Genomic DNA, 18695 nt, shown 5'->3' on the forward strand with positions numbered 1-18695 from the left:
TATCACCATTTAAGTATTTTTCTTTTGAGTTAAGAAGAGAGACTCGACGAGTTGACGCCTAAACTCGTCGAGTAAGGTCGCGACTGATGACTCGGATTAATGAATGGACTCGACGAGTCGGTGAGGCGACTCGACGAGTCCGCGCTGTTGGCAGAAACCCTAAATCTTTGGGCCCGAGCCATATTTAAAGGCACTTATGGCCTTCAATTGCGACTACCATTCCCATAAGTGAGAACCCTAGCAAGCTTGAGTGTGTAGAGTGAGAGGAAGAGCTATCTTGAACTTTTTGGTGTGATAGATCTGGACCCTTCTAGGTTCAGAGAGCCGAGAATATGAAGCTTTAATAGAGTAAACCTTGGGGTTCGAAGTTAGGAAGCATTTATGGGATTTTTATGGTATATATAGTTACTTTCATCTTACACATAGATATGAAGTATTTTATATAAATTACGTGCTATGTGTGCATATTATTTGAATATTTGCTGTCTATGCTGGATGAACGATTTTATACATGTTTTAAAAGATTTAAACGGTATATTTATTTTATATCTACAAATATATTGCGGATGAAACATGGATAGATGAAATAGTTGGTGTGTGATGAAATAAAATGATGAGAGATAGGTGATGATAGAAAGGTGGTGATAATTAGGTAAATAGATGACGATGAATATGTGATGTAGGATGAAAGGAGATACCATAGCCTTAACCAGCAATGTGGCGATGTAATGATCTACCAAAGTATAGATGGCGACCACGGACTGTTCTAGACAACCCAGTGGAAACACCAGCAGGCCCATAACCTGTAGGTGATGAATTACGAGTTCAGGCGATGTTGTAACTACGTATTCATGCGATGATACTCTAACCCCTTATTATGAATTACGAGTTCAAACGATGTTCTAACTACATATTCATGGGATGTCACAAATTTCGCATGTCAAACCAATGGTCATAATTCACATCAGTGAGAATGGTTCATTTTTTTGTAAAACCAAAATCGAATTGGAAATTCTGATTTTTTATTTTGGAAAATGTCAAACCATTGGTTTTTTATTTTGGTTTGGTTTTTTGTTTTTTTAAAATATATTTTCAGGATTTTGTTTTGTTTTTTTTTTATTATTATTTTATTTTATTTTATTTTATAGATTTCTTCATCAACAAATGTTGCTACAATTTAACAAAAATAAATAATTTGCTAAAACATAATAAAAGAGGAGGTTTGTTCACATTTAGTCATTGAACTTTTTAGAGGGAAACGAACTTTCGATTTTGTTCATATTTAGTCACTAAACTTTTTTTCGTTATCTATTTGCCATTGAACTATTGAAACTGTTCACATTTTACCCTTATGACCGGCAGCAGCCGTTCATAAGGGTAAAATGTGAACAGTTTCAATAGTTCAATGGCAAATAGATAACGAAAAAAAAATTAGTGACTAAATGTGACAAAAATCAAAAGTTTGTTACCCTTTGAAGTCATTATCCCTATATTTGGATATCACAATGCTACCTCCTTAACTTAAAAATATACTTATTATTTAAAAATTATAGTTCGGTTAGCTGACAACAATCAAATAAAGGTCGAATACAATATGAAGAAATTACTAATCTAGCCTAATTAATTAATTATTTGACCATTTTTAGCCAAAAATTAGCAATAGTTTACAGGTTAACTATAAAAAAAATCATTTTAAACATCAAAAGCCGTAGGTTATTTTGTAACCTATGGTTTTGTCTCGGCCAACTACGTTTTGCCAAACCGTAGGTTACGGTTTTGGGTTAAAGTCTATGGTTTTTTAAATTATTTATTTATTTATTTATCTTAAATAAATGGAGAGTAGTTTTTTGATAAAAAATATTGTTTGTAAAATATACGGTAGTTTTTTAACAATTATTTTGTTAAAAAATATTTTTTGTAAAATATAGAATAGTTTTTTAACAATTATTTTGATAAAATTATTTTTTGGTAAAATGTAGATTACTTTTTTGAATTTGTTGACTATTTTTTTGGTAAATTTGACTATTTTTTGGATAAATTTGACTACTTTTTTGCTAAATTTGATTACTTTCTTGCTAAACTTGACTACTTTGACTATTTTTTTGTCAGGGTTGACTACTGTTTTTAACATACCATATATGATAAGTATTCCATATTTTTGGAATTATTTCATATTTTGGAAGTTTTCTTCTTCAATTTTTTTTTCAAAATTAACATAATGAGTTCTAACGAGTATTTTGTATTGCTTATTATGAATTGAAGATGAGAGTTTGTTATTCCCAATTAGCATATGTTTGGCCACCGGGATACAATCTCATAATGTTTTATTTAGGTGTTGGATTTTACGAAACCACCACGTTCACTGAATTTGTTTATTTGGTGAAGTGCAAGATTGGTCTTCCCGAAGAATCAAAAGTCAGTATGACAATCAAGTTTGGAACTTATTTGACAACGTAGCGGGTCGTAAGACAGTCGGGTGCTAATGGATCTTCAAGAATAAGACCGACATGGATGAGAAAGTACACATATAAGGCAAGACTGGTTGTGAAGAGCTTTACTCAAACTCCGGGAGTTGACTACGATGAGACCTTCTCACCAGTAGCGAAGATTAAATCTATAAGGGTTATGCTGGTCATAGCTGCATTTCATGACTATGAAATATGGCAAATGGATGTCAAAACCACTTTCCTTAATGGAAAGTTGGTTGAATATGTTTACATGAGTCAGCCAGAGGGTTTTGTCAATGCAAAGTACCCTAATAGAGTGTGTAAGCTTGAGAAATCCATTTATGGATTAAAACAAACATCTCGCAGATTGAATCTTTGTTTTAATGAGAAAGTCAAAGAGTTTGGATTTTCGAGAAGCGAGGATGAGTCTTGCGTATATGTCAAAACTAGTGGGAGTATATAGTGATCTTTCTGGTATTGTATGTAGATGACATACTGCTCATAGGAAATGACATCCCAACCTTGCAGGAGGTTAAGTCCTGGCTTGGGAAGTGTTTCGCTATGAAGGACCTCGGAGAAGTTGTCTATATTCTAGGGATAAGGATATTGAGAGACATAAGTAAAAGGCTAATAAGACTTAGTCAAAGTACCTAGTTGGACAAGGTGTTGAAGCGTTTCAACATGGAGAACTCCAAGAATGGTAACCTACCTATACTAAAGCAATACCAAACTGAGTAAGGCTAAGAGTCCGAGTACAGAGGTTGAGATAGCAGAGATGATTCGTATTCCATATGCTTCTGTAGTTGGCTCGATCATGTATGCTATGACTTGTACTCACCCTGATGTGGCCTTTGCTTTGAGCATGGTCAGCAAATATCAAGGGAATCCTGGTAAAGCTCATTGGACTACAGTTAAGAAAATTCTCAAGTACGTGCGGATGACTAAGGACTGGGTCCTTACCCTTGGTGGGAGTGATGACTTGAGAGTGACAGGGTATAGCGATGCCAACTTTCAAACCGACCGAGATAATTTCCACTCTCATTCGGGCTGGATATTTACCCTGAATGGAGGAGCAGTGACATGGAAAAGTTCCAAGCAGGAGACTATAGCTGATTCAACATGCGAATCAGAGTATATAGTGTTGGATTTGGTGTCTATGCCCATAACTATAACTGTTATGTACTTGACCCGATAGTAGCATGGTCCTTTTGGGTTGCCTTCACTAGTGCAATTTGATAGGATGGTTTTATGAGAATTAGGTTATTTACGATTTATTAATATATTATAAGTATAATATAATAATATGGTTATTTAATTATTATTGTCCAAGAATTAATTTGGAATTACTTTTGTGGTCAAAAGAGACTAACAAATATGGAGGGATTGATTATGTAAATCGATGATACTTATAGTATGGGCTAAGAGATTCATGATTATGTAAGTGGGCTAAACCAACAATATAACCCATGGATAGTCCATGGAGGTTAAACCCATGGATCATAGGAATGTGGAAAGACATGGATCATTAGGGTTTACAAAGTGTAACCCTAGCACTTGCCACAACTATAAATAGCCCCCTCCATGCTCCGAATTCGGTTGCACCTTCAAAAGAGTCAAGTAACTTATTCTCTTAGAACCTCCTTTTCATATAGGTGTTTGTGAACCATTAGAGGCATCAAACTTGAGGTGCTCAAGTTTCCAAAGGTCAAGAACTCTACCCTACTCAAGAGGTATGTATCTTAACTATGTTTTGATTATATATAGCTTCATTGTATGCTAGCTAGGGTGAATGCTTTGGAAAATGAAAATGCATGTATAATTAGAGAAAACATAGATCCAAAGCATTTAGGGTTTCATGTGCACTTAGGAAGTGTTATAGTGCTCAAAACCCAACAGTGGTATCAGAGCCTAGGATTGTTTTCTATTATATTTGATGCTTGCTTGTTTTTAAAGTTGAAAAAATCGAGTTTTCTGCATTCTGACTGATTAACTCGCCGAGTCCACTGGGGAACTCGACGAGTCCATGAATAAATGAAGCTACTCGATGAGTCCAGTTCATGGACTCGTCGAGTTGGCTGATCAGAGTGCAGAAATTCGTGTTTTGGCCAAAATTGGATATGATCATTCCCCAAACTGTTATGAATCATAAAAATATGTTTTTTAAGATATGGTAGTGATCATACTCATCCAATAGAAAGATAATTATCAAAGTAATAAAATAGTTGTTGTTTTATATGATAAACCAAATTGTTTTAAAATTTTTGATATAGAATTTCCTTGTATATGAGTTTAGTTATATCAAGCATTATATGATAATTTAGTTGTTAGAAATATGATGTAATTAATGTTTAATGATCTCCATAACTTGTCCTCAAATTATGGAAAATGAAAGGTCTCATCATTAAAATCAAATTAAACTCATAGGTTATGAATGTGAAGAGTTTTGACAAGTTTCAAAACTTGCCCTTAAGTTTTGGAATTTGCAAAGTCTCATTAAATGAAACTTTAATTCCAAACCCTAGAGTTTTAAAAGTTAAAATTCAACCCTTATACTTTATTATATTATAAGCCAATCTATAAGGGGCTATAAGGTTACTGCCTATAAAATGGTGGTCTAATGGGTGTCCACTCTCACCCACGGCTTCCTTGGCTGGTGGAGGGTCGTTAGCTGAACGGGTAGGATAGGATGCTAATTCTCCCTCATTAAAAGTATAATGAAAAATATAAAGTAACTAAATTTTTATTTAATTCCCAATCTTAGTTACTTTAGGAAAAATGTGAAATGGTGCTAATCCATGAAATTACACTTTGCAGCTTGTTAAGTCGTTAGTGGAACATGTATGGTTAACCGACACACTAATCTAGGATTGAAAATGTCTGGCAAAGGGTAGCTAGATGTTAATCATAGATCAATGGAGTGTGTGTGGTTAACCGACACATTGATTAGGTGATTTGTAACATTAGGTATACCATGTTAATTTGCATGGTTATTCACACCTTGTTTGTGATCCTCGGCATTCCAGTCACAAACTTGAAGGGCACAATCGAGATTTAAACATGTCATTGAAAAGGTTCAATGAATCTCAAAGATCTAGGAATTTCAAACCAATTAAAACCTAATAATCTATTTCATTTTTCATGGTGGAAATTGGTAAATCATCATTTACCTACCTTCAAATATTTTCCAATTGGATTACGACATCCCTCTTCGCAATTGTAGAATATTGTGATGGATCCTTGCCTTAATATTTCATATTAGGTGTAATATTAAGGATTCTCAACTAATCTAAACTTTGTTCTTCTTCCTTTTCAAATGTCTACCCCAAACAATGCTTCAACACCAATTCCTTCAGGCTCTTTCTTCCTCATGAACCTATGTGGGAGGGTCATTTTTGATGGCTCGAATTTCAATGACTGGATTCGAAACATCAGAATGGTTATTCGTTATGAGGACAAAGAATATGTCCTTGATAAAGAGCTAAAGGAGATTGATGTCACCACTTCTACTCCTGAACAAATCGCTGAACATACTACACATGAGAGGGATGCGACAAAGGTGTCGTGTCCTATGATTGCAACCATGACTGCTGAGCTGCAAAAGTCCTATGAGGACTACTATCCCTATGAAATGTATCATGATTTGATGGAAAGATACCATCAAAGTGCTCGATAAGAGAGGTATGAGATCATTGCCTCTATGATCACAACCAAAATGAAGGATGGTGAACCCATCATGGCCCACTTGCAGAAGATGTAGAGATATGTGGACCGCTTGCTAAAACTGAATGTCAATTTTGCTGAAGAGTTGGCCATAGATATAATTCTACACTCTTTACCTTCTTTTTATGATCAGTTTCGTATAACTTATCATATGAACAAGGAGGAGGTCACTCTTAGCAAGCTTCAAGGGCTTTTCAGGACTGCAGAAAGCAACCTTAAAGGCAAGTCGGTTGTATCTGCTCCTACTACTTCTGACCCTTTCTGGCAATACGACACGGAAAGGGAAAGAAGAGGAAGGCTCCCTCCAAGAGCCATAAAGGAAAGTCACTTGATGGATCCTCTTATAGTGGGACAAAAGTTGGTTCTGTTAATCCCTCTTCCAATCCCAAGGATGCTGACTGCTTCCATTGTCATGAAAAAGGGCACTGGAAACGAAGTTGTCCCAAGTACTTGCAGGACATAAAGGATGGGAAGATTAAACCCTCCTTTGTAGGTATTTACACTATTCAATCTAATAAATCATAACATGCTAATTCTTGGGTCCTTGATACAGGTTGTGGATTTCACATTTGTTCTGATTTGTAGAGGCTAAAAAGAAGTAGGGATATGGAGCACGGGAAGATAAACTTAATCATGGGAAATAGGAAAATGTCGCTTCTAACCAAGATTGGAGTTTATTCTCTATTGCTTAGAAATGGTTTATGTAACGTCCCAAAATTCAAGACTAAAAATTTCTTTTAATAAAACATTACTTAAAGCAAAATCATCAATCCAAAACATAATTAGAGTATTAATTTCCAAAACACATGTTCGTTATCAGAGTAAAACATTCCCAGGTTGTCTAATCTATGGTGTGTGCCATGCGATCACCCCGAGCTCTTCCCTCCGCTACCGGAAATACCTGAAACCAAAACTGAAAACCATAAGCATGAAGCTTAGTGAGTTCCCCACCCTACCACATACCATGCATAACCACATACTGCACATACTGGGCCACGCCCGCTATCCTGGGCCTCGCCCACTACAATGGCCCCGCCGCTCCAGGCCCCGCCTGGCTTCGAGCCCCGCTCGGATACAGATCTGTTTCACTTAGGCCTCGCCTGTCACTGGGCCCCGCCCGCTAAAATATAATAGCACATAAACATATTGCAACTCATAAACTAAACACATGCTAATGGATCCTGTCCTAAGGCCTCGCCTATCTTGGGCCTCGCCCTTGTCCTGCCATTGATGAGTCATGGAACCCCGTCCATGCTCTTGCTGATAGTGAGATACGGGCCCAACCCACACTCACTCATTCCCTAACTTGGGCCTCGCCCCTGTTCTGATGCTAATGAGATGTGGAACACCCTCCACACTCTGTTATTGGTGAGGTACGGGACCTCGCCCACACTCACCTCCTTACCAGGCACATACATGTATCACACAGACAACAAGTATAAGCTATCATATGAACCATTCCTTGGCACCTGCCTGTTATCATTGGACCTCGTGTTGAATATCATACTAGAATAATGTGCCTAGGGCTAACCCCCGGGTCATCTACTCATAACTACATGGGCCGGTATTGTGGCCTTAGACCCATTCACACAAAGGGAAACTCACCTGCACTTGCTGATCTTGTTGATAACCCCTCTAGTTGCTGCCTGGCAACTCTCTAAACTCCTGCTCCGCTAGCTCCCCGAGCTACCAATATTAATGCAACACTTAGTCTAACTGACTTCTCAAAAGTCAACCAAGTCAACTTTGGCCAAAGTCAAAGTCCTGGTCAAGGTCAACCTTCCAGGTCAACCCTACTCGCTGAGTTCATATGCTCAAAGTCCTTCCATTTGCGACTCAACTCGCCGAGTCAGTCCATGACTCGCCGAGTCTACCGATTTCCGAGTCCTGGCCTGTCCAACTCACCGAGTCTCCACTTGACTCACTGATTCAAGTCTCAACTCGAAGGGTTTGGGGTTTCGTGACTTGACTCGCCGAGCCCAAGAACGGACTTGCCGAGTCCAAGGCAATCTTCATCCAACTCGACGAGTTGTTCATCTCACTCGTCGAGTTCCTCCTAATCTTCATGCTACTCGCTGAGTCCACTCAAAGGACTTGTCGAGTCCATTCAGATCTTCATACATGCAGAGGACTTTTGAGTCATGCATGGACTCCAAACTGTAGATCTACCCTTCCCAAGCCTATTCCTCATGTAAAGTTGCAAACTTTACGTGTAGAGAAGGAGATCTAGGCTAAACACACCATAAACTAGGGTTTAAGGCAAGGAGGCTCTATAATCAACTCAAGGGCAGTTACTTTATGCTTCACAAGGCCAAAATGTGTTTAGATCCGAAGTAGCAACTTCAGATCTGGTTTCTAACTCAAATGAATATCTAAACATGGCTTAAAAGCCCCAAAACTCATAACTAGAACAAATTTAAATGAAGGAAATGACTTAGTACCTTCAATAACTCTGAAAGGTTCCACACACTCTAGATCTAAGGACAATCCTTGAAGCTTCAATGATTTCCCTCTTCCTTCTTCCTTCCAATCACCCAAAAATGGCTTGGAAGCTTGAATGAGCAACAATAGGGCTTAGGGTTCGGTGTTCTGGGTTAGAGAGGCAGTAAAGGAACCCTAGGGAAGAGAATGAGACGTTTAAATAGGCTCCAAGTCCCAGATTTAGGGATTTCCTCGTTCAGACCAGACTCGCCGAGTCTCCTTAGCCGACTCGCCGAGTCGGTCACTTACTCTTTGACCCGATCCCGCTCAGACTCGCCGAGTTCCTCCTTGGACTCGACGATTCGTCCCTTAAACTTAGGGTTTCCTTTTCTTTCTTGGCCTTCCTGACTTTGGGTGTTACAGTTTAAATTTAGATTTGAATAATTGTTGTTACTCGACTGATATGGCGAGAAATATTATTTCCTTTCATAGTTTGTACAAACAAGGTTTTACCTTCTCGTTTAATAATGAAGTTGGTGCAATTTATGCTTATTATAATGGTGTATTTTATTTTGAAGCATTACCTTGCAATGATGTATATGAAACTGTGAATGTTGTAGATAACTTAGCAAATAATGTGTTGAATATAAATCCGTCCAATGCTTTGGACAACGCATGCTTGTGGCATTGTCGTCTTGGAAATGTCAACACGAAGCCCATAGCCCAAGGAGTTTTGGAGTCATTCGACTTAAAGTCGGATGACACTTGAGAATCTTGTTTACTTGGAAAGATGACCAAGTCACCCTTCACTAGTAATTGTGAAAAGGGTAAAGGTTTGTTGGACATCATACACACCAATGTGTGTGGACCATTCCGAACCGCCACAAGGGATGCTAATCGCTTCTATGTGACTTTTACTAATGATTAGAGTAGGTATGGCTATATCTACTTAATCAAGCATATGTCAGAAACTTTTGAAAGGTTCAAAGAGTTTAAACAAGAAGTGGAGAATTAATTGGGCAGGAAGATAAAGATGCTACGATCCAATCGTGGAGTAGAGTATCTTAGTATCGAGTTCCTTGATTATCTTAAGGAATGTGGAATTGTTTCACAATTGATGCCGCCTAGGAGACCACAACTTAATGGTGTGGCTGAGAGGCGCAATAGGACCTTGCTAGACATGGTCTGTTCCATGATGAGTCGAGATTCGTTACCAATCTCATTCTGGGGATATGCGATATAGACTGTCGCCTATATCCTTAATCTAGTCCCTACCAAAAAGATTTCCAAAACACCTCACGAGATGTGGACTGGGAAGGTTCCCACATCAGACCACATCAAAGTTTGGGGTTGCGAGGCTTTTGTGAGAAAAGAAACTCATGACAAGCTCGAACCTCAGAGTGAGCAATGTATTTTCATCGGCTACCCTCAAAAGTCCTTTGGATATCTCTTTTATAGACCGATTGACAATGGTGTCTTCATTGCGAGGAGAGAATTATTTCGAGAGAGAGAACTCATATGTCAAGAGGACAATGGGAGGAAAATTGACCTTGAAGAGCTTTAAGAGTTAAGCAATGAAGGAACCTCAAACACTAGCACTCAACCCGAGGAGGAAACTCCAGTTGAACCAATTGACAAGTCCATAGCTCTGAGGCGTTCCAGTAGAGTTAGTGTTCCACCCGTGTTATATGTTTTCATATAGCAACTGAAGGTGATACATTTATCAATGATAGCATACTGATAAATTTGGATGAACCTAACAACTACAAGGAAGCCATGGCAGGCCCCGAGTCTTCTAAATGGAAAGAGGTTATGGACAGCGAGATTCAATCCATGTATGACAATCAAGTTTGGAATTTGGTTAATAATGTATCGGCCCGTAAGACAGTCGGGTAAAAATAGATCTTCAAGAAGAAGACCGACATGGATGGGAATGTATACACATATAATGCGTGACTGGTTGCGAAGGGCTTTACTCAAACTCTGGGAGTTGATTATGATGAGACCTTCTTACCAATAGTGAAGATTAAATCTATAAGGATTATGCTAGCCATAGCTGCATTCCATGACTATAAAATATAGCAAATGGATGTCAAAACCACTTTTCTTAATGGAAAGTTGGTTGAGGATGTTTACATGAGTCAGCCAAAGGGTTTTGTCAATGCAAAGTACCCTAATAGAGTGTGTAAGCTTGAGAAATCCATATATAGATTGAAACAAGCATCTCGCAGATGGAATCTTTGTTTTGATGAGAAAGTCAAAGAGTTCGGATTTTCGAGAAGCGAGGATGAGTCTTGTGTATATGTCAAAGCTAGCAGGAGTATAGTTAGCTTTCCGGTGTTGTATGTGGATGACATACTACTCATAGGAAATGACATCCCAACCTTGCAGGAGGTCAAGTCCTGGCTTGGAAAGTGTTTCGCTATGAAGGACCTCGGAGAAGCTGCCTATATCTCGAGGATAAGGATATTAAGAAATAGAAGTAAACGACTAATAGGACTTAGTCAAAGTACCTACTTGGACAAGGTGCTGAAATGTTTCAGCATGGAGAACTCCAAGAAAGTTGACTTGCCTATCCAAGGCAATACCAAAAGGAGTAAGACTCAGAGTCTGGGTACAGAGGTTGAGATTGCAGAAATGAGTCATAAATCATATGCTTCCGCAATTGGTTCGATCATGTATGCTATGACTTGTACTCGCCCTGATGTGGCCTTTGCTTGGAGCATGGTCAGCAGATATCAAGGGAACCCTGGTAAAGCTCATTGGACTGCGGTTAAGAACATTCTTAAGTACCTGCATAGGACTAAGAGTGGTCCTTACCCTCGGTGGGAGTGATGACTTAAAAGTAACAGGGTACAACGATGCGAGCTTTCAGACCGACAAAGATAATTTCCGCTCTCCGTCGGGCTGGGTGTTTACCCTGAATGGAGGAGAAGTGACATGGAAAAGCTCCAAGCACGAGACTATAGCTTATTCAACGTGTGAGTCAAAGTACATATCAGCAAGCGAAGCAGCGAAGGAGGCGATATGGTTGAAAAACTTCATCGGAGACCTTGGAGTTATTCCATCCATAAAGGAGTCTGTGGAAATTTTTTGCGATAATGAAGGGGCGGTTGCCTTTACCAAGGAACCAAGAGATCATGGAAGATCCAGAAATATCGACAGAAAGTATCACTTCATAAGACATCAAGTAGAAGAAGGGCACCTTGTGGGAAAGAGGATATCGTCAAAGGACAACCCAGCAGATCCCCTCACAAAGGGACTGACTAGGTTTAGCACTTGCAGCATGCGAGAGGCATTGGGCTAAAGGACGATATTAGTTTTAGTGGTTAGATAAACCGAAACTTGTAATAGCTAAATTGTAATTGACATTTGATGATGAATAAAAGGAGTTTTATTTATAAGTAAAATTATTTTCTTTTGTCAATTATTTACTATTGTTTCACTTTGCATGTTTTGACTTCCAGAATAAATAAGATTTATTCAAACCATCCACAGTCGTTCATACTTTCGAAGTAGGTATGAAAGAAGATTGTCATGAGTTGGCTTGTAGTATTGTCTAAGGAGTTAGGCATTGCCACAGGTTTTGCTACACCATTCATGAGTACTTCTGATATATGTAATAACGTAAATTTTCAAACAAATTTTTTCATTTTAAAATCGCATACTTTTCACAACATAATGTATAAAAATCTCTTTTAGTCAAATTACAAACACAAATCCATTAATGATCCAGGATCCTCAAAACATAACTCTTTCTCTGTTGTGTACAATCAAGCCGGGTGCCGTCCCACGATCCTGGGAAACCTAAAACACATAACACATAACACGGTAAGCACAAAGCTTAGTGAGTTCCCCAAAATACCACATACAACAAATTCGCCACTCGAGGCTATACTCTGTAAGACCCTCCGGTCCATGTGTCTCAGCGGGAACCTCCAGTCCCATAGCTCGTTGGACCCTCTGGTCTGATCTAGCTCGTTGGACCCTCCGGTTCGGTCTGGTTGAGGACCCGCTGGCCTCATAAATTGTTGGACCCTCTGGTCCGGTCTGTAAAACTCTGCATGGCATAAATCACAAAGAAATAATGCACAACATAACACATAAGGCAGGATAACATAATATTCAATGTAAGCACATAAGACCTTCTGGTCACACATAACTACCACTCAAGGTAAAGTATAGTGAGAAGACTCACCTGACAAGCACCAAGTAAAGACCTCGCTCTCGAATCTCGAACTAGCCTCCGCCTAACACAGGGAATGAATATCTCTAAGTGATACTCTAATCACAACTCTAATGACCGAAGGCTATTCTTTCTCTCATTAACTATTTCAAAATGGATAAAAGACCATTTTACCCCTCCATGGTCTCTACTACTTATGTTAACCAGAACCCCAAAGTCAACAGAAGTTAAACTCAAGTCAACAGTCCATGTTTGACCCGACTCGCCGAGTGCACCCTTGCAACTCGTCAAGTCCACTTATTTTCCTCAGAAGTCTCGTGACAGTCCAACTCAGCTCGTCGAGTTATTGCATGATTCATCTCTTCGAGACAAACCCCAACCAACTCGTCGAGTCGGCTCATTGACTCGGCGAGTTCATTCAGACCAGATGTTCATTCATACGATCTCAAATAGATCTATCACTCCAAACACTAGATCTATCATCCCAAGGCCCAATAATCCCATAAAGCTTCGATCTTTACATTCATACATGAGGTTATTGCTCCAAAATGCTAATACATGCCTTTCATGAATGATTAAGCCCAAAAACCCTCTTATGGATGAATAAAGCTGGGACATCTATACTCTAAGGACCTCACAAGGTCCAGATATGAGGTCTAGACTTCTTGATAACACATGCTACTCAAGAACCCAACTAAAATGACAAAAAGCCCTAAATCTCCATAGATATGAGATCCAACTAAATAGATGAGAAAGATGTGGGCTTTTTACCTTCTAGAGAAGCTCTTAGAGAAGAAATGCTAGATCCCACAGCCTCAACCCACTCCTTGCTTGAAATTCACTCCTCTTCTTCCAAAAAGGTCCATCAAAACACTTGATACAAGCTCAAGGACTCTCTCTTAGCTTCCATGGCCTCTTAGGGCTTCACACAGGAGAGTTGAACAGAAGATGAGCCGCAAATGAGGCTATAAATGCCTTTAAATAGGTCACAAGCCCGAAAGTTTAGGGTTTCCTTCGCCAGCGATGACTCAGCGAGTCGAAACACCGACTCGTCGAGCCAACTCATTAATCCTCGACACCCAGCACGACCCTACTCGACGAGTTGAGGCATCAACTCGTCGAGTCGCCCATGAAACTCATTATAACTATAGAAATGATATACCCCGGAACCAGGATGTTACAAAATAAGATTTAAGTATTGGATTAACCCGCGTTTACTTGTATCACTTCATGGAATTTATCACGAGTGATCGTGAGACGATAATATCATATATATGTCTTCAAACCTAGATATATGAGTTGTTGACTATGATTTAGTCATGCATTGATGGCACGAAAACACATTAGTAACTTGATGTTATGAAACATGTCGTTGTGCATGATTTAATGAGTAGTTAGTACAAGCATATAATGTCGAAGTTTATCTGTTCCTTTTATCCTAAGAGGATTAAAAGCAATATCTTGGGCCCCTCGATGATTCTATTTTGACTTATGTGTCAGGCCCGGTCAGAACTAAATTGATGTGTTCAGTTATGTTCTATGTCAGACAAACCGGAAATCGGGAAACAAACTGTTGGACAATAAGTATGACATTGTTCCATGTATTTGTCCAACTGATATCCTGAGAACAGAGGAGTATATGATCCCTTATCTGAAGGATGCATCACTGACTGGGTCAGAGTTGACAGCGGCTTTTGGAAGCTTACGATTGCTAAGTCGAATCCTGAAGTCACATAGGCAACTATAGTTATTAGACTTATCCAAGTTGGAGACTGTTGGATTTGGTGTCTAAGCCCATAACTATAACTGGTATGTACTTGACCCGATAGTAGCATGGTCCTTTTCGAGTTGCCTTCACCAGTGCAACTTGATAGAATGGTTTTATGAGAATAAGGTTATTTACGATTTATTAATATATTATAAGTACAATATATTAATATGGTTATTTAATTAGTATTTTCCAAGAATTAATTTGGAATTAATTTTGTGGTCAAAAGAGACTAATTAAATATGGAGGGATTGATTATGCAAATCAATGATACTTATAGTATGGGCTAAGAGATCCATGATTATGCAAGTGGGCTAAACCAATAATATAACCCATGGATAGTCCATGGAGGTTAAACCCATGGATCATAGGAATGTGGAAAGTCATGGATCATTAAGGTTTACAAAGTGTAACCCGAGCACTTGCCACAACTATAAATAGCCCACTCCATGCTCCAAAATCGATTGCACCTTCAAAAGAGTCAAGTAACTTATTCTCTTAGAACCTCCTTTGCATATAGGTGTTTGTGAACCATTAGAGGCATCACACTTGAGGTGCTCAAGTTTCCAAAGGTCAAGAACTCTACCCTACTAAATAGGTATGTATCCTAACTATGTTTTGATTATATATAGCTTCAATTGTATGCTAGCTAGGGTAAATGCTTTGGAAAATGAAAATACATGTATAATTAAAGAAAACATATATCCAAAGCATTTAGGGTTTCATGTGCACTTAGGAAGTGTTATAATGCTCAAAACCTAACACTTCCTAAGTGTACATGGTGGGATTTATGGGTGTTTATGCCATGTTTAAGAAGGGAAGGAAATGATTTGATGGTTGCCTAGTTACCTGTTGGATATTACATGGGATACTAATGGGTAATATTTTGCATGGGAAAGGAGGATATGTTGGGTTTTGAGCACTATAACACTCCTATGATGCATATGCAACCCTAAATGCTTTGTGTATTTGTTAAAGTATAAGCCATTATTTGCATAACATGTGATTATTACTAGCTTTGTATAAATATTTGTGATATATTAGTTTTCAAATGCAAAACTAACAAAAACAGAACATGATCCATGTTATAAAAATCATGAAAAAATTATGATTTGCAAAACTGTAAGGTTTTTGGAAGCTTTTTACCAAAATATAAAAAATGAGTATATTCTAGTTATATCACTATCTTGTAGGTTACAACCCAAAAATATGAAGTTTGATCTTACATTTTGAAACTAAACAAGGTGATTACTATGTAAATGATTATATAAATGTTCTTGACAAACAAACATGATAAACTATAATTGGTATAGTTTGGGAGTCACAAAACTACACTATCATTATAGAAGAAACATATAATTATTTAAAAATATAATTATTCCATTTACAAGAAAAAGGGAGTTTTCAGTTCACATAAATCGACTGATACTGGTTGTATGACATTTGGCTTCACCGTACCCACCAGAGTACACATACTAAGACCCGCATTATAACCAGAGTCTCTTGTAGGGAGAGCATGACACTTGTGAATAAATCTATACGGGATTGACAACCCCGCACCTAAACTGTTAGCTACAGTTAGACCGGCAGGTCTGGGGTGACAAATGTCATAATAGTTCCGACGTCTGAAGCAATGTCGTTCATGCAACTATTCGCATTAGCATGGTAATAATAACTCACATAGGGTATCGGCAACACATTTGATTTACAGGTTGACATACATTTAAGTAGTTTTATATAAAGATAAAACTTCATGACACTATTTTCAGTACAACATTACATACATTTTTAGTCTTGGGATTTAAGTCTTACAGTTTATTTATAAAGAAAATATCGGATTTTTTGGAAGTATACACTACCATTTTACACGAAACAGTTACAAATCTTTCTCATACAAAAACGCTTATGAACTCACCAACTTAATTGTTGACACTTTTCAAAATCACTTGTATTCTCAGGAAACCTGTTGAAACCACAAGAGATTTTGGTGGATGGACCGTTGTTGCATCACGTTATTCATTTTTGGTCATATGCACTTGATGTTATGTAAACAATGTTTTGAGCACAATGTAACTTACTAAATATTCAATACAATGGTTGTAATGATTTGATCTTTATTATTCAATTGTTATGATATTGTACAATGACGTCATCCGCCTCTGGACGTTTACGTCGTTCCGGTTCAGAGGTGTGACAGAATAGAACCGATGAGGTCCGACTCCAAAATCTCAGTTCTCTAACCGATACCTGTTTCCACCAAGTGACCAATTCCATCAAGATCCCAAAATACCCTTAAGGTCCAACTTGGTCAAATTCAACAATCAAGGTCAACAGTCCATGTTGACCCAACACGCGGTATTCCCCTTGGCCACGCCGTGTTCCATGAGCATCTAAACAGTCTGGAAAACCTTAGCCAACATGTCGTGTTGACTTGCAAACACGCCTTGTTCGCATGAGTCCCAACATCTTAATACATTCAACTACCTTTTTGACTTCAAGAGCTCCAAAACTCAAATCTAGACCAAAATGTGACTAGGAAGGGTAAATTTTCCAACTTTATCCATTGGGACTACCAAAAAGGTACAAAAACCCAAATCACAAGCTTGATAATGCAAGGCTTAACCAAAATACCCTTAATCCTTAAGATCTGAAGTCCATCCTTTCTGGAAGTGGTTCAACCACCTAAACCACCCCAAAGGTTGGTGCTTTTTAGACATGCATGTGCAATGTGTTTCTTGAACCAATATTAGGTCAAAATGAGGATTTATTACCTGATCTCTATTCATGACATCAAAACTTGATTATAGACCAGATCCAAGACACTACTAGGTCACCTTATCCTGGAGATTCATAAAGTTGCAAACTTTATGAGATCCAACCATTGAAAATTCAAGAACAAGGAGAAAAAGGGACAAAAATCAAGATCTAACTACTTTGAATGATAAAAATCGGGTCTTGGACACTTACAAAAGGTCCAGTAGAGTGCCAAAACTGAAGAATAGGGCTTGATTGCTGGATCTTTGCTTCCTTCTTCCATTTTGTTCCTTCTTTAGCTTCAAAACAACAAACTAGCTTCACAAATTAGAGAGAAAATGATTAGGGTTTCTTTCAGAGCTTGAGGGGCTGATGAGGGCTGAGGGTGAACAAACCCTAGCCTCCACATTTGTTTAAATAGAGAGAAAAATCGGGAAGATTAGTGTTTCATTCCAGCCGTCAACACGCCATGTTCCAAGAGGAAATACGTCGTGTTTGCCCAAATGAAACTTGCGCCTTGTCATATCTAGACACGTCGTATTGGTGCCTCCAACACGCCGTGTCCAAACCTCAATTATACCCAAGGGTGCTACCACTTAGCCATTATTGCCATACTCTGACAATAATAGTCATAATGTTAATAAGGGAATACCTAACCTAGGGAAAAAATGTCACATTATCCCTATTGATTATGAATGATACTTCCCTAGTGTCTTATAGAGTTATCTTCAACTTCATCAGAAACTAGGTACAAGATTCGACGTTATTTGTCACATCCAGACAAAATGTTGTAGAGAGAGTCTGGTTGTTTTCGTTTATAACAACCGCTATAAAGATTGTACGTCAGTAATCCCTTGTTAGTGGCACACTACTTATAAAGATGACATGTATCATGCATGTTATAAATGTATGAATCTACATTTTTTTTTGCAAAATAATAAAAACATTAGAAAATTTAAATAAACGATTAAAACTTGGAGCAAAATTATCTTACCACACATCAAAGAGCCACAAGACAAAGTTCAAAACAATCCATAACACATATACTGGTGTTGGTGTAACTACAAAGGATTGTTCTCGTAAAGTTATTCAAATAAGTTGGCAAAACTTTCTTCGTTTTTGATATATGAGAAACTCATTTCTAATACGGTTATAAAACACAATTACGAATATTTGATTGTAAGATATGGAATACACGTGTTATGTAGGGGAGAAAAGTATATTGTTTTGGAAACATGTGTCTGGAATATATGTCCAGAATGTACAATACCATGTACAATAATAGTCCGTAATACGGATATACGGTTCAGAATATTAATCGAACATATATGATTTTGACTATGATCATTTGAAATTGTTTACATGAGTCAAGAATGTATGTTAAACATTTTGAACTCCA

The sequence above is a fragment of the Lactuca sativa genome, chromosome 9 (assembly GCF_002870075.4).
Source record: "Lactuca sativa cultivar Salinas chromosome 9, Lsat_Salinas_v11, whole genome shotgun sequence".
In the NCBI taxonomy this organism is placed as follows: domain Eukaryota; kingdom Viridiplantae; phylum Streptophyta; class Magnoliopsida; order Asterales; family Asteraceae; genus Lactuca; species Lactuca sativa.